At 44.1% G+C, this 24,883-nt stretch overlaps 1 protein-coding gene and 1 non-coding gene across 3 annotated transcripts in view; one reads left to right on the forward strand and one right to left on the reverse strand.

Moving 5' to 3' along the window:
- Window positions 1-24,883, reverse strand: part of LOC119180003 (uncharacterized) — a 195,601-nt gene that overhangs the window by 125,528 nt on the left and 45,190 nt on the right. The window contains exon 1 of one of the 2 annotated variants that reach the window (XM_075882157.1): window positions 18,525-19,062. The exons of the other annotated variant lie outside the window; for it this stretch is intronic. The gene's annotated coding sequence lies outside the window, so the exon portion shown is untranslated. Of the gene's footprint in view, window positions 1-18,524; window positions 19,063-24,883 lie in introns of those variants that run through there. 2 annotated transcript variants of the gene reach the window in all.
- On the forward strand, window positions 20,085-20,156 carry TRNAT-CGU (transfer RNA threonine (anticodon CGU)). The gene has a single exon. It is a non-coding gene; the product is annotated as a tRNA-Thr (tRNA).

Below are 24,883 nucleotides of genomic sequence, written 5' to 3' on the forward strand. Positions count from 1 at the left end.
CACCCCATACATGCACTTACAGTGCCCACGCACTGCATTATGAGCCAAAGGCTTACGTCGATACGGGTAGCTTATGACCGCTTTATGCCCCGCCGCGGTGGTCTAGTGGCTAAGGCACTCGGCTGCTAACCCGCAGGGCGCGGGTTCGAATCCCGGCTGCGGCGGCTGCATTTCCGATGGAGGCGGAAATGTTGTAGGCCCGTGTGCTCAGATTTGGGTGCACGTTAAAGAACCCCAGGTGGTCTAAATTTCCGGAGCCCTCCACTACGGCGTCTCTCATAATCATAGAATGGTTTTGGGACGTTAAACCCCACATATCCATGACCGCTTTACGGTTGCCCTACTGGTGGAGGAAAAAGTGGTCATAATGTCTGCAACAAAAAAATGGCAATATGCTAAATGCTAAGACGATTCATGGACAAAAGCCATTTTCTTTTGTTTCCTTTCGGATTACCCCCCCCCCTTTCTTATTTAAAAAAAGCTTTTGCACCTAGCGTGGTTCTGCACTGCCTCTGTGATCTGCCCGCCTTTGAACAAACGACAAAGCAACGCAGTGACGAATCACATGATGTCACTTGCGATGTCATAAGGACGTCGCAAACGTTGACAATATGCGACGCCACGATGACGTCAGCACGCGACGATATCTTGCAAAACTCGTGTTGAAGCCAATGCGGCGGGTCGTATCCAACGGTCTTTTTTTTTTTCGCATTTGATAGGGCATCTCCGGCTTTCACCTTGATTTTTAGCGTAAGAGTAAATGCACTCTTTTAGTACAGCCCAGCTTGCAAGAAAACTTTTATGTTGGAAAATTCTGCGCACTGATACGGCCGCTTACAGTACTTTAGTCAGTGGCGTGTGCGATATCCCGCAGCAGCCCTGGTGTTGTATGTACGCAGTATATAGCGGAGGTCAAGGGGAATAAGGCTGACCACCCGAGCTTAACTCGTCGAGCACATCAATCACACTACGTCACAGTTCGACACAACTTCATTGCTTCTATCGCATGACGCGCTTTTGAACCCGAATCATATTCCTTAGTCATTCAGGATCAGGTCATTGCATAACGCTACAGGCAATGCGGACGCCTGCTTTGATCCCACAACACGTGCCCCTAACGTAACTCTTAACAACCGGAGTTGCTGCGCACAGATCTGAATCGGACAGAGCTTTTTCTTGGGGTGGTATCAGACACCAACATCTTCCTGTACATTTGCTATACGACATACTAGCGCCAAGTATATACTAATTGCGCCCCAAGTGGTGCTAGTTGGATATTTCAAAGTGATTCTCATCAATCCTTCTCCAATCTAGTGGCTAAGGTACTTGGCTGATGACCCGCAGGTTGCGGGTTCGATTCCCGGCTGCAGCGGCTGCATTTCCGATGGAGGCGGAAATGTTGTAGGTCCGTGTACTCAGATTTGGGTGCACGTTAAAGAACCCCAGGTGGTCGAAATTTCTGGAGCCCTCCACTACGGCGTCTCTCATAATCATATCGTGGTTTGGGACGTTAAACCCCACAAATCAATCGATCAATCAATCCTTCTCCGATGTCACGGCGCATGCTCCCCTAGAGGAAAAGTCGCGAAACGTGTCTTCATCCCGGAGGTTTTGCTTCTGGCAATACCGGTTGTCCCGTCCCCCTACTGAAAATCTGCCACTACGACACAAGACAGCGCATGAAAATGTGAAGAGTGGATCATTTGACACAGACAACTGTGCCAAATCAGTGTTTGTGCCATATTTGTCGACTGTCTGTGCCAAGTTTGTCGACTGTTTGCTATAGCTTGGTTCAGTTATGTTCTGAAAAGTATCTGTCAAATTCATGTTAAGCTTCAATCAGATTTCTGCGTTACGGTTAACCAAAGCAGCCATATCGGTTGCTTGGTACCCTCACGGTATGCTTTCATTGTGTGGATGAACTTTCTAGCACGTGGAACGGCTTTCAGCTCTCACATAGTACAGTACCAAGTACTGTAAACCGTTAACCACGTCTTCTGAACACGTTTAGCGCTTTGTCAATAGTTAAAACCATTTCGGCAGTATTATCCGCAAATGACGAGTGTCGCAACGTGCGTTTCACACAGATGAATGAAGCATTCGTCTCGGTATTACACGTAATATTCTCCGCATTTCCAAAGAGTTTGGACACAATCACAGTATCTAGTTGGGTTCACGCGGGCTTTTTATAAACACATAATTTTTGTCACATGTGTATTACTTTTCTCTCTCTCTCTCTCTCTCTCTCTCTCTCTCTGTTTTTTTCACCAACAATTACTCCACTTTTGATGTGAGATACTGAGCCCTGAATCCGTTGATCCCAAAGCCGGCTTCCCCAATCGATAATCACTACCTCCTGTGTGTTCATAACATAAGTATCCGCATAGGCTTATCGAACAAACCGCATTTAAATCGTGTTATGTAAATACATAAGTAAGTACCTCGCAACTGAACTAAAGGGCAAAATATAGTGGAGAGGTATTGTAAGAGCAGTTAATCTGCTTGAAACACTTGCGTCTGAAACTTCGCTAAAACTAACTCGGCAACTATAACCGACAAACTACACAGTACCGGCCACAGCAAATGAGAAAATGCGATTTTGAGGTTGAAAAATCAGTATTTTCTTAAAGGGGGAAGGGGGAAGGAGAACTCTGGCCCTCTAAAACGTCACCGGAAGCTTGAAGCGCGCCCTTCATTTCCGGTTCCTGAACCACCACCGGAAATTCCGGTCCTCGTGCGGCAGGATCGAACTCCTTCCTCGTTCCCTCCCGTTGCAACAGATGGTAAACAGAATTGGGGGCGTTCGTAAGAGAAAGGATACATTTAGAATGTGTGCAAGGGTAAATGAACTGCCGATAAACGTGTCCGGGTTTATATCAAAGAGTCATCGCTCGACGAAGTGAAAACGGTTCCTTTTTAGTTTGATCGAGAGAGTTCTCACTTACGCAGACACTCCAATTTCTTTCTACAAAAAAAAAAGAACCACTTTGGCAGGTGTATATATGCAAGTGTCAAATTCGAAGACTTCATTCTGCAATGAACGAGGCTTCCATGAAAATACGCCTGAAGAGGTTAGAGGAACGCCTCCCCAGTGTAGTATATCCCTTCTCTGGTGCGTCCAAACACTGCTGTTAATTTCAGAGAAAGAAGCAAAAATGCTTCTTACACGAGCCATCCTTCGTTTTCTTTTCTTCTTGCGCCCCCTGTGTTTGTTATCATTAACAACGTGCACATACATAAACACACATGAGTATGCCTATATGGTCGGTTGAACACTTCCCCCCCTCCCCCGCCCCGTCGCGGTGGTCTAGTGGCTAAGTTACTCGGCTGCTGACCCGTAGGTCACGGGATCGAATCCCGGCTGCGGCGGCTGCATTTCCAATGGATGATGAAATGTTATAGGCCAGTGTGCGCAGATTTGGGTGCACGGTAAAGAACCCCAGGTGGTCTACATTTCCGGAGCCCTCCACTACGGTGTCTCTCATAATCATATGGTGGTTTTGGGACGTTAAACACCACGTATCAATCAATCAAGACCCCCCCCCCGCCCGCTTTTCCACCCCACCCGCCCAAAATTCAGGCTATGCCTTTACACGACTTTTATCCGACCCTAGAGCGCCCGTTGACACCGCAAAAGATGAAGGCACTTGAATTCTCCTTGTTCAGCACATTTGAGACGCTATAGGGTTACACGTTCGAGGCAGCCATTGTGACATGTAGTTAAAGTTCTGGCACTCGGCAATGGAGAGAATGATACTCAAAGACGTTACAATCGATTGGGAAGAAGGTCGACGCAAGAGCGAGAGCAGACTTGGAAATTCATTCTCAATAGCTAAGATTATTTCAGAAAACGCTCCACTATATCGCTTATGAGCTGAAACAATATATACAGCAACCACGGCATGTCCTGTTAAGGTGCGCGAAAATGCACCACTTGACAAGATCACGCACTCTCCGATTGCACTATATATACAGTGGGCGGAAAGCACTTGCCGAGCGATCGGCCTAGCTCCCTTTCGTGGCACATATGTAAGGGTTAAGAGGAATGGGCAACGCATTTAGCAACACTCGCGCCAATTCGAGTCGCTAGTGCCTAATGTCAGTGTTGGATGGTTCGGCCACATCATGTGGGGCGGGTGTAACAGTACTGTGAACAATGAAAACGGGCAGTGCCAGGACGCAACGTATCCCGAAGAGGTGGGAGCATGGATACGCTCTGAAGAGCCAACGACGCAATGAAGGGCCATCTAGCGGCTTAAGGAAGGGCCATCTAGCGGCTTAAGGAGGCCCTGGCAAAGTAGAGGAGAAAGTGAGCCGACGCCCCGGACAACGGGAGCGGAAGAGCCCAAGTATCCAACGCCTAGCCGGAGCACAACGTCCTCAACATCAAAGCCCTGGGACTATAGGACTCTATATTAGCCATAGTCTTCAGATAGGGAATACCCGCGCCCTGCGTGGCCGGTGACTTCCCGCACGCCGAATGCGTAATTAAATGTTGTTTCCCTCTCTCTCGGGCAGGACAAAACACCGAGTCATCGCGTCTGCCTCTACCGCTCCCCATAAAGAGAAAGCAAAAAGCGCGACTACTGAAAGCGGAGAGTCGAGGCGACAAGGTCGACCCGCATCGTATAGAACATACACGTTGTTGGTGTCCGCTTCAGCCAAGCCTGGTCGCACACGCGGAATAGGCTACAGAGAAGACAAAAAGAGGAGGAAAGTGGCGAGCGAGAGAGGGTAAGCGCGAGTCACGCACAGCAGCTGTCACGCATCAGCCACAGGTTCGGCTCAACTTTCTCGCCAAGATCGGCGAGGCAAGCCAACCGCTGCGTTGACAGAGTCCACGGAGGCTGAGTCACACCGGCCAGCAGCGGCCGTCTCTCCGCCTTTACCGCGGCTATCGTATGGCAACGCGGGCAAACACTATACCGCATGCAGCCCCCGTGCCACAGCAACCGATCGGCCAGAAGCCAACGGGAAAGCGATACCCGACGCTGCCATGACGGCCGGAAACGTGCCCGGTACTCGGTCGTCGACGAGCTCGGTCTCCGGTTTCACCTGCAGGCCTCGCTCGGTGCAGCACAATGGGAAGAAAGCCTTCGCGTTTGCACTCCGTGACAACCAGTTCCTAGTGTGTAGGTGTTTAGACAAAAGACTATACAACAAGAGCGCTAAGCATATCCAGCTGAATCTTAAATGCAAATTTAAACTGGCATGCGTAGAATGACAAAGACACGATGAGCTTGACGGGGTGAAGTTTTAACATTTATTTTGTAATTGCTTTTGAATATATACAAATAGAGATGCGCAAGCAAATGCGGCCACGTGGTCTCGAGCTGGCAGATTACAAGGCATGCAGGAATTTTATGATGATGATATGTGGGGTTTAACGTCCCAAAACCACCATATGATTATGAGAGACGCCGTAGTGGAGGGCTCCGGAAATTTTGACCACCTGGGGTTCTTTAACGTGCACCCAAATCTGAGCACACGGGCCTACAACATTTCCGCCTCCATCGGAAATGCAGCCGCCGCAGCCGGGATTCGAACCCGCGACCTGCGGGTCAGCAGCCGAGTACCTTAGCCACTAGACCACTGCGGCGGGGCAATGCAGGAATTTCCACCCGCTATGAAATAACAAAACGGACGTGTCGCTTACGCAAGCATTGCCTCTTACAGTTATATAAAAAGCCTCCGTCAGTTCGCGGTCTGTGGTACCAGAGCTCTTGTCCAATAGCATAATGTTTCTGAAGACCAGCGCACACACGCAAGCTTGGCAAAGCGCAGGCAAATGCATGCTCCCGCTATTTCAAAGTGGCAGCTCATGTTCGTTCGCGTGATCGTTTGCGCAGCGCCCAGTTCGGTTTACGCAAGATTTCCCCGCAAGATAACGGAATTTCGTAGGCCACGCCAGTCGTGCATCTTGCGTACACCGAAGCGTTTTTTCCCGCCATTGCCGGGTTTTTTCCTACCAGAAGAAATTCTAGGGCGAAACCCAGCCAGCTTAATTGTGGCGGGAAATGAAATTGGCACATCGTGCGTATCTTTTTTGAGTTGTGGGTTATGCGCGATGCATATATGGAATCACTTCTGGACGCCTCCTACGATGGGGGCCAGGGTTCACGTGGCAGTGGACTACTTTTGCTTCACGCAAAAGAACCATGCGTTCACCTAAAAAAAAAAAACGCGCAAACAAAATAAGCACAGCAGCAGTTAAAAAACGTCGAACCTGATCTTTCATACTAGGCCCGTGTGCTCAGATTTGGGTGCACGTTGAAGAACCCCAGGTGGTCAAAATTTCCGGAGTACTCCACTACGGCGTCTCTCATAATCATATGGTGGTCTTGGGACGTTAAACCCCACATATCAATCAATCAATGGTCTTTAATACTATCTTTGCTATCTTGCATTGCATGTGGGTATGATGTTGTGAGAGCGGACTGCAGACACAGTTTGGCAATCTCCTCTTGATATGCTTGGACTGCACAGATTGATGTGGCAACAATGCCGTCTGCGTAAAATAGCATCATGAACTAGTCTAAGGAGCTCTACTTAAACCTGTACGAGGCCGTCTCTCTCTCTCTATCTCTCTCTCTCTCTCTCTCTCTCTCTCTCTCTCTCTCTCTATATATATATATATATATATATATATATATATATATATATATATAAAATAAGGGAAAGAAGTGTATACCTAAGGGCTCGTTTTTCCGTGTTTTAACACAATAATAATGAGATCTAACAGACAGTAATGCCAAAGAAAAGAATGTAGAGGGGAAGTTATTAGAACCAATGGAATGTAAATAAGAAGAAAGAAAAATGGATGAAAAAATAGCCAGCCATTATATATATATATATATATATATATATATATATATATATATATATATATATATATATATATATATATATATATATATATATATATATATATATATAATGGCTGGCTATTTTTTCATCCATTTTTCTTTCTTCTTATTTACATATATATATATATATATATATATATATATATATATATATATATATATATATATATATATATATATATATATATATATATATATATATATATATAGAGAGAGAGAGAGAGAGAGAGAGAGACGGCCTCAATAGGTTTAAGTAGTGCTCCTTAGCCTTAAAATAGTTCATGATGCTCACGGCTGGTTATATTTTCACCCACTTTTCTTTCTTGTTATTTACATTACATTTGTTCTAATAACTTCCCCTATACACTCCTGGGCATTATTGTCTGTTAGATCTCATTAATATTGTATCAAAGGACGGAAAAACGAGTCCTTACGTACACACCTCTTTCCATTATATATATATATATATATATATACGAGATCTAACAGACAGTAATGCCAAGGAATGTACAGGGGAAGTTATTGGAACCAATGGAATGTAAATAGGAAGAAAGAAAAGTGGATGAAAAAATAACCAACCGTGGGCAGGAATCGAACCTACGACCTTCGAATAACGCGTTCGATGCTCTAACCACTGAGCTACCACAGCGGCCTTCCCTCCATCCACTTTTTGGGGTTTATATGTGAATTTAGAAGTAGGAGTAACAGTCAGCGCCATCTATAAGCCAAACGACGAGTGTGAAAACACTCTTATGCGCATGTTCCCTCCATCCACCCAAAAAAGCGAATATATATATATATATATATATATATATATATATATATATGAGAGAGCACATGCACAAAATACAGCGAGGAACTCCCGGCAAGGTGGCTTTAATTGAATTTAAAGGGCCTCTTCTGCACGATCGGATGGCACGGCTTGAGCAGCGCTGGAAGCTTCCTAAATATCTTGACTCGGAAGAATCGGTACGTACTCGCACGAATACGGCACGGCCTAAACTAAGACAGGAGACACACAAAACGCAGACAAACACCGTTCTTCAATAGCTGACGACCGGTGAGGCAATTTACGAAGCAGTGACTTCAGTGGGATTCCGAAAGTAGTTTCACACACATAGGAAGATTCAATTCGACAACTTTATACCTTTTAAGTCAAGACGGCACGAGTGGCTCGAAGACAAAGTCGGGGACACATGGGCAAATTTAAGAAGCCGAATCCAGTGTTCTTGTCCTCCGGCGAATCGACTGGCCAACCGCATAGGCTACGCTGCTCGGCTTTTATTTCAGCGTGCTGCACGGAACTAAGTACCCGGCGAGCACGTGTGAATAGCGGAGAGCGGCGGCAAACCACATAAATACTATATACTATATACTAAAATATTATATGTAAAAGAAACACCCTATAATATGCTCGTGTGTAACATGGCATCCTATGATATTTGCTTTCTTTGACATTTTTGTTGCTTTTTTTACGAGTAAAACATGCAACATTTCACTCGTCATTGTTTCCCTTGTACATCAAAACTTGTGCTTTTCACATACCCAGTGTTGTAAACGTCGTATAATCATTTTGTAATACTTTGGGAGCCGTTTAGCAACGTGTGCATTGTTTCACGATTGACCGTACGCCGTTTTTCTTATTTGTTGTTTTTCTCTCTTTGTGCTTTGCTTATTTTATGTAAACCTGAAACTGATGTAATTTTGATGCATTTTCTTTTTATTTCCTAATTTCTCGAAGTTTTGAAAATCGACTTCAAATTGTTTTTTTTTATTTTTGTGCTTTGCGGATTTTGTAATGTCAAGTGAAAAGGGGTAGGAGCCTCGTCAAGCTGCTAATATAGCAGCTTTTTGCTCTTATCCTTGCGTTTTCTTTTTCGACACTCTGTGAAGAAAATGCTCAATAAAACTGAAACTGAAACATGACACGAGGCAAACCACGTGACACGCATCCTCTAGTCACAGTTCGGCCGCACCCAAGCCCGCTGAAAGCGCCTTCGGTGTATATGGCCATGCCGGAACGCTAGCTTGAATATTTGCGAAAGTTCCAACCCAGTCTCGCGGTGTGCGAGTCGTTTATGCCAAACATTAGGTGCACTGCTGACCGCTAGTAGTCCTGCGAGTAAAACGGGCTAGATTCACTACGGAAGAAGCTTTCTCAAGCATCCCCACCCATTGCACGCAATTAAACAAATCGGTGTTGCCGTTTTAGATTCTAAAAGCACGATACGCTGCAATGAGGGCCACGAGATTAATTTTTTGCCAGTCGAAGTTCTTCAACGTGCTGAACAAGCTAGATACGCTTCCGGCGGCACATCTGAAAAGTGCAGACAGGACGAACGCAAACTAACTGATTTATGGAGACGTCTAGTAATCGTAAGCGGAAACTTGTGATAGTAAGCGCAAACTTGGTGTGCACCTCTACTACTGCTTCCCATCCTCTCACGGTTGCCTTTTGGGGGAAATGGCGTAATTTCTTGCTTCTCTTCTCTCTCTCTCATCTTTCTATTCCATTTCCCTAATCTTCCAGTGTAGGGTAGCCAACCGGAAGTCTTTCTGGTTAACCTCCCTACCCTTTACCTCTCTGTTTCCTTCTCTTCCCTAACCCCATCCCCCTTCCCTTCGTAAAGCCAACCATGCTGCTTCAAATGCGAATGATACGAGAAATTAAAGTGCACGCGTACTGCTCGTTACAGCTGGATTGTTATGAGATCAGTGTTTCAGGGAGAATTACACGATTTCTGATTTTGTGACCGTTCTTCAGATATCTACCACTGCATGAAATAGTTGTAGGCTACAACGTTTACTCCATTTCGCGTTTTACTGGAGAGATCGAAAAAAAAATGGACCACAAGGGAACCATGGCTTGCCTTGAATTAAAACCTGTATGAATTAAAACAATGTCTCTGATTTTGAGCAGAAAACTTAATAGGGCTCCCGCAGTTCGGACTTGATCACGTATGTATTGTTCTACTAAAGCCTGCTGTGATACTGAGTGGTTATTAATGACTACAGAAAGAAAAAAAAATAATAGTACCAACATCTGTAGCACTGCTTTAACGGTAAATAAAAAAAAATTACGCAAGTTCATTCTGCTATACGATGGTGACCGGTGTTCTCGTGATTAGCAGCTGTAAGTGGGCTGCAGACCACAGCTGTTACTCAGTGCCATTAGGCTACATGACGGCTGCTGGAAGCGAGCTATAAGCGGCTGTCAAACGTTTCATTTCGCTACAAACGCATAGGAAGAAGTTATAAATAGCGACGAAGACAATGACTCATTCAGGTTACGCAGTAGAACTCTCAAATCATCCCGTTGCATGCCGCAGGCAAGTTAAAAAGAAACGAATTTTCCCATTTTAAAGCAGGAGTGAGTACGTACTTCTAGGTATACTTCAAAAATCTGAATACACCCACAAGTAAACATGCGCTTGAATACTTAAACATAGTCGCTCTGCTCGTGAATGGGGAGTTTTCCTCGGATAAAAGGAATGAATCTACCGCCACCACTAAAGCCAGTATGGCGGATGGTCTATTGTGTATTCTGTGTAGTACTGTTGTGCTGCCTCAATAACCAGCTAACTCGAACGAGGCGGATTGGTTGCACTGTTGTTATCGCACACTAAGACAAGTTCTTCGTCTCCTCCATGATCGTATAGTATTCGTTCTGCTCACAGCATCAACAAATCTTATAATGTGATCATTACCGCACAAGAGGACACGGCGTAATAGAGCGGGCCTTGAAAAATTGATATGATGAACAACTAGATTTACTGTATAACTTGCCTTTTAGTGGAGAAATGGCGTCATCGTTAATCCCTTCGAGAATAGCATTTACCGAGCTTTTGTATCTCCTAATATTAGTACGTGACGTTGTATAGGAGCGTCCCAGACGCTGCTTTGCAAGGGCGATGTGCGTAAGAAAGCTAGAGCACTATACCAGGCGCTCTCTCATAGAGGTCGATTCGTGCATCAATCGACGTGTAGGGGCGCCAAGCATGTACGAGATCCACGAAGACGCCACGGGTGTCTCGGCCTGAAAAGACCACGCGGAGAGCAAGGTCGATAGACCGCGCTCGCCGAATCTCCGGCACAACGACTGAACAAGTGGCATTGAACAGACGGAGACCCCCCAGTTATTGAAGAGATGGGTGCGGCAGCAGGGTGTCGCTGTGAAAAGAAATTGCAACTACAAGGCATGGCGGCGGAGATGGGGGCGGGTGTGGAAGGGAGTATGACAGAAGGGAGCATAACATTCTCCTCTCCCCCTTTCGACCTTAATGCCAGCTCGGTCTTCGCGTCGGCATTTCCCACAGACAGATCCGCACTCTTTCCTCGGAGAGAAGCAGTCGCAGCTCCCTTCTGCCTCTTTGCCCGAGCTTTCCCCTTGCGGAGAGACTCCAAGGGCACGCGCAACCACTCGCCGCCCGACCCATTCAGCGCTCCCTTTACACTTGGACCCAACCCGGTGTGCAAGGTTCGCTGCCCTCCTGGGGCATGCCGGGACAGCTGCCTCTTTCGCGGACGGTGGGAACGCACGTATACGCAAGCGCCACAATTTCGAGGCTTCTCTTTCTCGCTGCCTTTCCCTGGGTATACTTCGTGAATTCAAAATTCACGAGAGTGGCGCGGAGGCCAGTAACCCCGTCTGGCAGCGCACCCGAGGGAGATTGCATCACAGTCGATGTCTTCATCTCGACGAACAAAGTATGTTAGTACCACATCGCTCCACGGGCCACCGGTGATGTAGAGCAGTATACTGCAAGTCATAAAGCGCCTTATCAACGTGCTGCAGTAGTACATGACGACGCTTTAAATACGGTTTGCATCAGTGTTGGCGGTAACGCGTTACAAGAAACGCCGTTACGGGCAACGCGTTACAATTTCGTGACTGTAGTGGGTAACGTACTTGCGTTACAATTTTCTCGGTAACGTGCAGTGTCACATTACTCGTTGCTTTTTGATCTTGCAGGTGCCACTTTCCCAGAGCTCACCACGATAAATTCTATAGTCACAACGTCGTACGTCTGCCCGCCTGCAGGCTTTGACAAAAGAAGCGAGGGTGGAATCACTTTCTTTTTTTTTTCAGAAGTTGCGGATAAAAATTTCTGAAACGCGCTGACTCCATGTGGCGAGACTTGGGCCTTCGCCATACAAAGCTTAGAGAAAGCCGGTGAATCCGCCATGAAACACTGTAGAAGCACGTTTTCCATGGAAGTGGATTGTAGCAGACTGATTGCTGGCCCCTGCGCCTTTCCGTGCCCAAAAGACAGGTTGCCCGAAAGGAGAGCGCATGGACTGCTTTACTCCATACCACATGCTGACTTTCACGCTTCATACGGTAAGCAAATAACTTCCTTGAGAGCCTACGGCAAGTTCTGCAAGTTCGGGTGACAAAGAATCGTGGTTAACGACCACCGCATCAACTTGGACAAGTTCAGCGTCGTAGATTTAGAGCCCAATTTATGAGCGGCTTTTTGTGGAATGCTTGCTTATCATGGAGACAGCCGGTAACTTGGATCTCCAGGTACGCTGCCAATCTGGAGCCTGCATAAGCAGAATTATGCACATCATGGACAATAGGCGTGACCCCATAGCAGAAAGAAAACCTTTAAAAGGAATGCGAGTGAGACACAAAACGTGGGTTCTTTTTTTTTTCCCTGTGGAGAAAAAATAATATTTTTTTTAATTCTTCACCTTAGATGGCTTAGATTTCTGTTACTCTGTCTCAACTAAAGCTCAGTAATTCCGCTGTCACACGAACACTACAGCTAACCACCATTACAGGCAGCTACACGGCACACATAACTACCGCTAGTCTCCCAGCCATGGTTATCTCAAACCAAGGGCTTAGGTAGAAATTTTTTTCGGGAGGGTGAGGGGCACCTCTTTGAGCTGAAGTTGTAGCCGGCCAGGCAAACGGTTATTTGGCGCTGTATGCCAGCGAAAAAAAAATTGAGGGGAGGGAGGGGGCGGGGGGTACAATCCAGTTTGCCACTCCCTGGCTACGCCACTGCCGCAAATGAGTCATTTCACAAGACATCGACACGAATATGAAAAATGAAATTTTTCAGAGCCCTCCACTACGGCGTTTCTCATAATCATATGGTGGTTTTGGGACGTTGAACTTCACATATCAATCAATCAAACAGAAATTTGAGATTTAAAAAATCATATTGTGAGTTCCTGTAGCAAAGAGACATTGATCAAAAGTTTATGACTGTGTAGTAATGTGTGAGCTTACGTCCGTTACTTATGTTTGGTAACGGCAACACGTTAAGTTCTATTAGAGAGTTATAGTATACCGGGCTTACCGGGTGTACCGTGATACAGGAATCGAAGTGCGCATGCGCAGATACGTACGTCACCTGTACCGCTTCCCGTACGTACGGCATTTTTTAGGTTTCACGTTACCGTGGTAGCGTAGGTGTACGTAATGTACGTAAACATGGCGGCGCTCTCGGACGCCCGCTTCGAAGCGATTTTGGCGAAGTTGTTGAAAGATTCATCTTGTTCGCAGCAAACGACTGTTCAAAGTGGCTTCACTTGCCTTCAGTTAGTTTCAATGACCGAGTACTACGGATAAGTTGGCGTAGTTATTGAGATAGCTTCCCACATCGAACGCGTCTAGGCCTAACTACCAGATCGATGTAAGCAAATCGGCAACATAGATGTTTTCGAGTTTGGTGCGTGGTTCATAATTATTTACTTGTATTATAACTACAATAAACTTATAACAATGCTCGCGCGGTGACATACGCAAACATTCTCGTTTTCTTTTCACCTTCACTGTTTACCTTATTAACCATATAATAGGTGGCGCCACCATCCCAGCTGGGGCACGTAAACGATATCCCGCTAAACTATAAGACGCTGTCCACAACGAACGTTTGCTGCACGGTAACGCCATTCCCTTAACCTACGCTATCACGCTAACGCTAAACTATAACTGTATTGTAGGTAACATACGACGGTAGTGCGTTCATTTGTGTTGGAGTAACGAGTTACGTATTTAGTTACTTCTTTTTCGGTAACGTTACAGCACTGGTTTGCATGTAGTCTGAGCGAAGAAGAAGAGAGAGTTAGAATGAATGATCACAAAGTGGTCAATTGCATTCGCACGTGTACAAGCACAAACCCCTTTCCCCTAACAGAGGCCCACAGCCGTTTTTCAACACGAGTTGTCATCGCATTGTCCGGTATGTTATTATTACGCATCATCAGGATGTTAAGATAATCGTAAACATAACACTATACTTACACTGTGGGAAACAAAAGCGCGAGAAGATGGCCAGCTGTGACAGTTCGCAAGCACACTCAAATTATGACAGGTAGATTGGCACTATCCCTCAAGAGGAAGGTATATAACAGCTGTATCTTGCCGGTACTTAGCTACGGAGCAGAAACCTGGAGACTTACAAAGAGGGTTCAGCTTAAATTGAGGACGACGCAGCGAGCAATGGAAAGAAAAATGGTAGGTGTAACCTTAAGAGACAAGATGAGATCAGAGTGGATTAGGGAACAAACGGGGGTTAAGGATATCATAGCTGAAATCAAGAAGAAGAAATGGACATGGGCCGGGCCTGTAGCGCGTAGACAGGATAACCGCTGGTCGTTAAGGGTAACTAATTGGATTCCAAGAGAAGGCAAGCGGGTTAGGGGGAGACAGAAGGTTAGGTGGGCAGATGAGATTAAGAAGTTTGCGGGTATAAATTGGCAGCAGCAAGCACAGGACCGGGTTAACTGGCGGAACATGGGAGAGGCCTTGGTCCTGCAGTGGACGTAGTCAGGCTGATGATGATGATTATGATGATGATGACAGTTCGCAAGTACAGATCAACGGCGCAGTCTCGTAAGCTATAACGGAATTATGAATAGTGCATGGGCGATATCCGGTTCGATGGTCGTGTCGCCCAAGTGTAAACGAACATCTGGTTTAATATGAGCACGCGAAGAGCTGGCGGGAAAAGAATTGGGCGCGATCGCCATTTTCTGAGAGCATAGTTACGACATGCAATCGATAGGCAAGACGCTGCGATGCCGAAATTTTGACATCCGGAAGTTGGGTGTGGATGTACGATGACGGGGGAAAGCGTGTTCTGTGCAGTGTGCGTCGCTCCACGTGTATGTGTTGCGTAATGGAGACGGATGACGTCAACCGGTATATAGGTAATATCGTACCGATTTCGGCAGGTTTGAACTTTGGCAGAGGCCCCAGCAATATTTCCCACGCACAACACGGGATCCAGGGAAGACTATATAAATCACCTCTTCGCACAGGTATACCCAGAACGCTATCGACAGGTAATTGTCCCGAAAATATGCAAACACAACATCGCCTTCAACTATACTACGAGTATTATTAAAAATGTAAATGAATTAATCTGACAGGGATAAAAAACCCTTTAGCTGTGAGACGACATGTAGTATCATGAAGGACTTGGCCGCGTTTATTCCGTTACGCCATAATGTACGAACACCATGCAGTGACTTTTTGCGCAACGCACTTTCAGAACATGGCTCCCGCGGCTCGTAATCGACCTCGCGACATCGTGCTCGAGAAGAGCGACGACCCAGGCAGTGTGTGACTGCGGCTCGTGCAGAGAAGAGATACCAGCGTGAACTAACAAGTCGCCCTACTCAGCCAGTAGTAAAAACTCGACCAACTTGCCGTTTTAATGCAGTAATCTGGCTCGGTTTCGTGTGCTGTATACGGTTCACAAGAAATACACTTGCATGCCTTGTATCACGTATACCTTAGAGCGTACTATTGTTAAGTCATATTTAGCGATGCGTTTAATGACGCCGCACCTAACAGCATATAAGCTTATAACATTTTTTTTTCTTTTTAATCTTTGAGCAAGTGGAGCAAACACCGAGTGACTGCCAGCATTTCTTGTGGTGTGTGAGTCCATTTCACGCCAACGGACATCTCCTTTCTCCATGGACGATACTCCGCGAAAACAGGCCATTGCCCTGGCGACGCCAGAAAACTTCCGCAGTAGTTCGACGCACATCCTTTTAAAGTGGCAATGCCTCGATCACGTTCTCGAGTATCTTACCGGTCAATCTTTCCCTTCCACCATGAACCAGAACCGAAAGACTAGTCCTATTCGGAGCCTTAAATCCGAGTATGGGGTTCTCAGCAAACAGTCTGTAACGATCCGTGCTGCATGCAAAAGTTACACATCGTGGGCTTCCCCATTTGATTGTCAAGAGAAAGCTATGGAAGACAATGTCTTGCTGGGCTCCTTCCACCTACTCTCTGCGACGGAGTGTGCTGGCCGAATTCAATTTGTCACGAATATAGAAGCCCTCCGTATACTTGCTACTGTCTTACTCAGGCGCATAGCTCTGGATCATGTTTGTTAAGGGGCAATGATGGTGAAGCATGAAATCAGTTTACATAGGTAAATGATGCTTTCAGAGCTATATTACCATTATTTCGCCATCATAAGTACCATTTTTGAATTTCACACCAAAAGTTCTGCACATCTACGTTGGTGTGACGTCACGGATTTCAAGAATCTCTTCGCGTATTTGTTCGCATTGGTTCTAATAAATTATCTGAAATATGCCATGATAAGACGTCTGGTTCATCAAAACACAATATAAACAATTTTTACCGACGGTGCCCTATCATACACTATCAAAATCTGTGACATCATGGCGAGCATAATTGGGAACTTGAAGGTGGCGTCCCTACCCACGCTTCCTTTTCGGTCGTTTTTTGGCTATGCGTGGCTCCTTGTGCAAAGAGTGATGCTTTTGTGAAATATAAATTTATCGATAAAGTAAAAGCTCGTTAATTCGCTCATTACGGTACCCGATAAAATGTCCGAAGCAACCGACTGCCAAATTATCGAAAGTGTAAAATGAAAAAAAAAATCCCAGCATATCCACGGAGTGAATGATGATGAGTGGGGCAAAGCATGATAAGACTCCCCCTTCTAGGTCACCGTTCTAGTGAAGACTCCAAAGTATCGCCATCTCGCATCTTTTCATCATACGCAAGTACCGCCATCCAGCGGACATTCTAGGGACAAAACGAGCGGCGGCTAGCACTACTACAAACACGGGTCGTACGGCCCACGGCGTAAGGAGCTTCGCCCCTGAAAACTAACGCCCGATGCATCAGTGCATTTTCACCTTTCGATGAATACGTACGTCAATCCTGTGCTTATTTCGCATAAGGTCATATAAATGTCGCAATTTTCCGCACCTTGCGACTTCGTTCACAATGCAACCATCACGCCATAACTCATGTCCTGATAAGCCATATATATATATATATATATATATATATATATATATATATATATATATATATATATATATATATATATATATATATATATATATATATATATATATATATATATACATACATATATATATATATATATATATATATATATATATATATATATATATATATATATATATAGAAAGAGAGAGAGAACAAAGGAACAGCTAACGCCCCCCCCTCCCACAGTGGGTGTGGGGGCCATGCATTTAGGCCATCATCATCATCAGCTGCAAAGTGGACGAAGGGCAACCGAAACACGTGCGAAACTGCGCACTTGGGAGTCAGCGCGGAGGTCGGCACGCATGTAGTCGACGCACTGCGCGTTAGAGTTTCACCTTCACCCAGTCAAAAGTTTGGCTATGTGCGGCAAGCGTTCGCAAAACGGGAGGACGTTGATCGACGTTCGACAGGTTGCCAAGTGTGACGGTGCTTGTTGCCGTCGGAAGAGACTTCTCTTTTTTTCAAAAAAAAAAATAAAGGAAACTTCACGTCACGCGAAAGAGCACAAGGGACAGTAATGCCATCTCCTCTTTCTGTTTTTGAACTAGTGTAAACGCAAGATTTAACGAAACAAAAAAAAACAGAGCGGTGGGCGAAGGACAGAAAAGGCGCAGAAAGGAACAATGAACCGCGCTCGAAGAATGACAGCGATCGGGTGGCTGTAAAGAAAGAAATAAGTAAACGCACGTTCGGCCATTGTACAGAGGCACGCATGCGCTGAGATGGATGGCATTTGCTATCCGCTGACGTAGACTCCCCCAAGAACAAAGCAGAAAGACAAAACAAAAGGTATAAGCTTTCATGACCGCACCGCGGCGCCCGTGTCAGTGGAAGGGACGGGAAGGTGTCAGTGCCTTAAGCTTAGCAAACCAACGCTGATTGGCCGCGTTAGAGCTGTTACACTTATAGGCCATACTCGGCTGGATCGGCGCCTGACAACATTTTAGTCGTTTGATAATATGAGTGCCGATCGGATGGCATTTTGGGAAGTCTTGACATTTATAATTGACGACGTGAGCATATTTCTGTATGGCGGCGTGAACATGCTACACTATGCTTCAAGATAATTATTCTTGACAAATGCGCAGTGCAAATTCTCAAAAAAGACTAAGGTGCTTCCACAATGTGTACCGTGGTTTGGACACGAAAATTAGCAGTTACAAGCCGGTCAGCACATTAGAAGAATCTAGGAGTTTTTTGAAAAGTAAACACGTAGTACTCAGTGAACCTTATTTGCTTAATTATTGTTACTGTCTGTTTATTCTACTTCATTTTTTTACTGCTAGACACATGCCTTAGCGAACATGTAAAGATGTCAACTCATCAAGATCACAGCTAGTGCCACTCACCTGACGGTGAACGCTTTTCGCCAGTCAGTCCACGCATCCAAGTCACCGTGAAACTGATAGCAAGCAAACCAATGTGGCCGGTTGGTGAGTTGGTGAGAGGGAGACGGTTCCTAAATGACTGCTTATCTCCCGAATTCCAGCGGCGAGAGCGGGCCGGACGCTGTAGGCACCACAAGGCGAGTTGAGATCGCTTATCTTTGGGACAGCGCGCAATGACCACGTTCCAGGCGTGGGTTCCGAGCGCCCGCTCCTCTGACACAGAGCACGTCGAAAACCACCACAAAAGACAAACGAAACGGAAGCAGTGACAACACTCGAGGAAGCTAGCGGCGGACTTTGTTTTTAAGACGTCACTCGCGCTGTCCTCCGGCGAGGGCGCAGCACGCGTTCAAGAAAGCAGGAGTCCTCCTCCACGCAGTGACAACGCAGAGAACAGACGGCTGGCAATCGAAAAACACTGGCTCCAAGCCGGCGCCGCCGCAAGCACAAGCGGCTCCGATGCGAAACGTTGTATCGGCCGCACTGTGCGCCCTGCAGCAGACGACGACTCGCGGCCGAGCTTCTTCAAACGGCCGCCAAAAGCGTCGCGGCGCTGCAATCGCTACCGATAGAGTAGTCTGTGTTGATTGTTTTTTTGTTTTTCTTTCACATTCCTGTTCGCGTCATTTCCTACGTCGCTTGCATCTACTCGAAGCACAGCTATTGTTGTTTTTCTTCGCTACGCAATATGCACTCACTTTCATTGTTCATTGCAAGCTTCGGCAACGTAGCACGGTGTTTTCCCAACTTTTCGCATTTTTTTCCTCGATGCAATTTAAAACAGCGTCGCAAATAAACAAGAAAATAAAGGTAGAAAAACACAAAACAGTGTGCGTAGAAGCGCACAGGCGCTTGCTGGCTTGCCAACAAAAATAGATAAACATAAAAGAAGCATAATAAATGCTTTCGCGCGAAAGCTCGCAGACAGCTTTCGCAGAACAGCAATGAGGGCTTACATGTAAGTGCGCAGAATAAACGTACTAGTGAATTAGCCGCGGCGCGAGAGTTATGGATGAGACGAAGAAGATAAGGATGTTGTCGTGCAGAATCTTTTAAAATTTGAGTATGCTCACGGATAAAAAGAAATACACCTGCGGTGATAAAAAAATGCATTCGTGATTTCGGGCACTTATGTTCACTGAAACTACCACCGTTTCCGCGAGGAAACAAAAGCCGGGAGAACACTCAACCATTTCGCACCGGTGAAACGTGATCGCATTTGTTTAGGAACAGCGTCACGGGGTAACGGGCAACGTAACAGGTGTCGAGCCGGATTTCACACGCGATGCATGCTACTTCGCGACTCCTCAAGAAACGCACGCACTCGTATCAAACAGAGGATTTCGAAAATAGAACGAAGAAATTGGTTCTAAGTAACTATGGAACCACAATAAGCATTCTACAGCACATTCAGCACAGTAAGTAGTGGAAACACGAGACAATAAACGTACATAACATGCAAACGGAAGCAAAGAGAAGAGAAGCAGCATGTCATGGCCTTTTAACACCGTCGCCATCAGCGCCGCTATAGCTCAGTGGTAGAGCACTGGTCTCGTAAACCAGGGGTCGTGAGTTCAAACCTCACTGGCGGCAGGCGTTTTTTTTTTTTTCGTTTCTTCTTTTTTTTTAATATCGATGTGAAATATAAACTTGCATCGTAGAATAGGCGTACATTTCAAAGTACAACGCGACAATCTTTCCGCCGCTGTGCTCTCTCACAACTGCATGTACACATATGGTGCTTGATGGATCATGATGTGTAGGTTCTTCACGTAGATGCCTCCTATGATTTGATACCAGAGCAAAAAGTACACGTGTTCATCACTGAGAAACCAGCGAAGCCCTTCTAGTCATTTATTTTAAACATTTCGCCTGACACTCACGATTACTTGATAATGCCCCTCGTGTTAAAGGGCAGCAAAGTGAGTAAAGGGCAGAAAAGTTAGTAAAGAGAGAAACAATTTTTCTCGTATTATTAAAATAACTTTTCACGATTAAAACCGTCCCGCTTGCTGCGCGAAGACGCTTGGTGAGCAAGAAAACGGAAAAACAGGAGACTTGCAAGGCGAGGCTGCTTTGAAGTTACCGCACCAGCCACCGAGGCATCCAAGATTTTGACGTCGCCCACTGAAGCCCATACGTAGTTCGTAATCAGTAAAAATGAAGCACACTGTCATCTGAGGAAGCCAAATAGATAACAAACCTTGTTCGTAACAAACCAAGTGTCGTTCAGTCAGAATACGAAAACACTTTAAAATCCGTGACGACCCTAACAGAAATTTAGGCGGGAAATCTAACAGGCGGCAATCTAATTTAGGCGGAAATCTAACAATCGCCTTCACGATTGATTTACTAATCTATTAATTACCCTTCTATAATGATGTGAATTACTCTGCAGCTTTGTGAATACTATTTATCAGTCTTGGTTAATTCATTTTTCGTTAGTGTCCGTCTAAGACAAATAACACCATGCATGCATGGAACGTCTAGTAGTGGGAAATGTTCTTTTGTGAGATCTTAGTTGTCTGTTGCCCTAATTTCTCTGAACAAATGTTCTTGTAGAAACTGATGTGGGCAATGAAAAAAAATGTAGATGATTGAGTGTATGAAAGGAAAAAAATGTAAATGATGAAGCATATATGGAGCAATTTGATTTTACAATTAAACAAATAATTGAATTTACTTAAAACGCGAGAGTAAACTCTTCCAATGTTATTAGTGACATTGCCGTAAGTGTAGCACGCATAAATAACCAATTCCGCGTAGTTAGAATTGATCGTACTTACTAATTGTAATCTGCCAAATATACAACTAATAAAAACTGAAATATTTTATTGAAATGACAGTAAATGGCAGGACCACGGATCCAGCCGTTTACTGTATCAAAGAGAGAATTAATGGAGGAATAATAATAATAATAATAATAATAATAATAATAATAATAATAATAATAATAATAATAATAATAATAATAATAATAATAATAATAATAATAATGAGTGCAACGAATTGCGCCACGAGTAACAACAAGCCTACCTAGATAAATAAATAAACAAGAAATAAAAAACTATGTGAGAATGTTCCTTTTCAGAGCGCCTTCACGAGAAGAGATACATAGCCAAATTCTATATCAAGTGAACAAATTTTGCGGCTGTAATTACGTTGAACATGAAAACAGATTTAAAATATATTACAATATCTCACAAACTTAATTTTATTTATTTATTTACTTATTTAAGAATACTGCAACCCTCAAATAGTGTTTTAGCAAAGTGGCCATAAATTTGTTAAGTTTCCAAATTGGCGAACACACACACACAAAAATAAAACAGAAAGTATGTACAGGCTTTCAGAAAATCGGACAAGAAGACGAAAAAAGACGACGATTTGCAATAGACAAGCACAAGGGCATCTAATAAAATCAAATAAGCACTGTATTCAAGCTTATCACTAACGTAGAATAAACACTACATTGATTGAAGTCAGCAGCACCACTACATGTAATGGAGTACACACAGTTATTGTTGGAGCTGCGTAATAAAAGATTCAGAGATGACTGCGAAACAACATCATTATCAAGAATATTCCATTCGGTAATTGTGCTGGAGAAAAGCGAATATTTGAATGTGTTATTACGGGTAGTGAATGAAGTGCTTCTGCCTCGTGGCATATCCAGACGAAAAAAGAAGTGTGCGCGAGAAGTCTAATCTAAAGTAGTCCTTAACTAACTGAAACAAAAATTTCAATCTCAATACTTTGCTTATCTGTGTTGACGTTGGGAAGTTGACTTTTGCTGATATAGAAGTGCGGCCGAAACTGTTATCAGTAAATCTAACAGCTCTCTTATGGATTTTTGTTCATTTAGTTGGTAATATTCGTTTTAGTGTGAGCCACGGTGCAAGAATATTTGTACCGTAGTGCGAGGATACCAAATTGTTGATGCATAATCTAGAGTAGGTTGAACAATTGTCTTGAATGCAATAAGGCGAACGGCGGGAGTGGAAAGCTTGAGAGCATGTTAAAGATAGAAGAGTTTGTAATTTCATGGTATTATTGCAGTTTTTATATGTCTCGTCAATCAAAGGCCCTAGGTACTTGTAGTGTTGTACATCCCTAAAAAAACATTATTCGCTGAATATATGAAATGAAGAGGGTTACGTTTGTGAGAAACTTTCATATAAACGGTCTTTTTGAAATTAACTGCCATATATCGCGCCAGCGAATGACCTTATGAACTGCATCGTTCAAATGGACTTGGTCTGTGTGGTTTTCTACCTCTGAGTACAGGATGCAGTCCTCAGCATATAATACCATGTAAAATATCGTTCATAAATAACAAAAATAGGAGTGTTCCCAGCACTGAGCCATAGGGAACACCAAAATGAACCGGTACTGTACGAGAGCAATGATCGTTGAAGAACACGTATTGTTTCCTATTTGAAAGATAAGCGGAAATCCAATTTAGAAGCTAGGTATTTCGAAGGATTAAATTAAATATGACTATCAACTTACTGTGGGGGACCGTATCGAAGGCTTTACAAAAATCTATAAATATTGCATCTACCTGTTTTCCGGAATTTGTCGCTTGTGCTGCGAAATCAGCCACTGTATTTACCAACTGAGAACTCTTTCCTGAATCTGTGCTGTGAACCTGACAAAATATTGTGACAATCTAGGAATTCAGAAATATGCTTGTTTTATATGCTCAAGAAATTTACCGGAAGTTAAAATAATGAGATTAGGCGGTATAGATAGTTACACACTGAGGATTACCAGCGTTATGTAGTGGCTTCATTTTTTCAGTTACCCAGACATCTGTAACTTGACCATCTTGCAAAGATTTAGAAAATATATATATATTTTTGATACTTTGAAACCTACTGCCCATATCCTTTTATGAACTCATTCGGTACTCCATCATGACTTGAAGATTTCTGTACGGTCAAGTTTCAAAAGTAAACTGAAAATTGCCTCTTCACTTATCCCTATATCTGATAGAGGTGGGTCTTGTGTGCTCAGAGTTGGGTGCACGTTGAAGAACACCAGGTGGTCGAAATTTCTGGAGCCCTCCACTACGGCGTCTCTCATAATCATATGGTGGTTTTGGGACGTTCAACGCCACATATCAATCAATCGGTCATGACCGAGATGGGTTTGCCACATCAAGTGTTTCCAGGACTCCATTATCCTTCGTAAAAACAGATTTAAAATGATTGTTGAAAGCTTTAGAAACAACAGAAGAATCACTAGTTTCAACACCACACATTTCAAAAACATCAGTGGTCGCAGTATAGGGAGAAATTAAACTACAAAATTTCTCGGGAGACGAATACATGAAAAGCGGAAGTTGTTGGCCATAACAGCATTCCCTGTCGGTCAATACATTTGCTTTCACTCGAGAAGCAAATCCAGAAATTTTATGCTGGAGAAAGCTTGCGTCTTTAAAGTGCCGTCTTTTAACTTTCTGGTCGTTTAAGCCGTCTTCGTAACTGCAATGCTTTCCCTGAAATGGATGAATTGTTTCCTTTTTGTTTTGTTTTTTGCAATTATTTGAACAAATCTTTCAATACACTCATTTATGAGGTCCTTTAAACCCATTCACAAATAGTAAACGTCACCGGTGCTCCTCGAAAAACAATCAAATTCAAATGATAGTAAGTCCTATAGTCATTTGTAATTTGCACGTGAAAAGTTTAAAAAGGAAACCCTCTTGCAGTTCTTCTTTAAAACAACATCAAAAGCGTAAGCATCACAGCCTGACTCTGATCCGAAATTCCAGGGAGAACAGAGCAGCTAGCTTGAACAAAAATTGAGCCATTAATAAAAAAAAATAAGATCTACAACTGAACTGTAGAGATTGGCTGTAGTCGAGTATATTCATCAATGATTTAGATCAATTTTTTTTAAATTCAACGAAAATCAAGAAATGACAGGCCGTTAAAGCATATACATACGTTAGCAATGCAAACCGGCATCCTATCGTTTCAAACTGAAACTTTCTCGATACATGTATCAGACAGTCAAAATTGATATATGTATCTCAAACTTATTTCTTTACTCTCATTCATCTACAGCGGTTGATATGTGTGCATCCCACATTTACCCATATTTGACCTGTCCCGTCTTTGTTTTAAGTGCACAGTCACGATCTTACGCAGCACAATAAGCATCTACGTCACGTCATCAACTTTTGTGCATGTTTTATATCTAAACTTTCACAAAAAATTACACTTCGTCATCGGTAAGATGTATTGATGGCGCACAAATACACATACCTTCGCCAATGCTATATGTATACACATTGTGAAAACATCAATGAT

This window comes from Rhipicephalus microplus, chromosome 2, assembly GCF_043290135.1.
Source record: "Rhipicephalus microplus isolate Deutch F79 chromosome 2, USDA_Rmic, whole genome shotgun sequence".
NCBI lineage: Eukaryota > Metazoa > Arthropoda > Arachnida > Ixodida > Ixodidae > Rhipicephalus > Rhipicephalus microplus.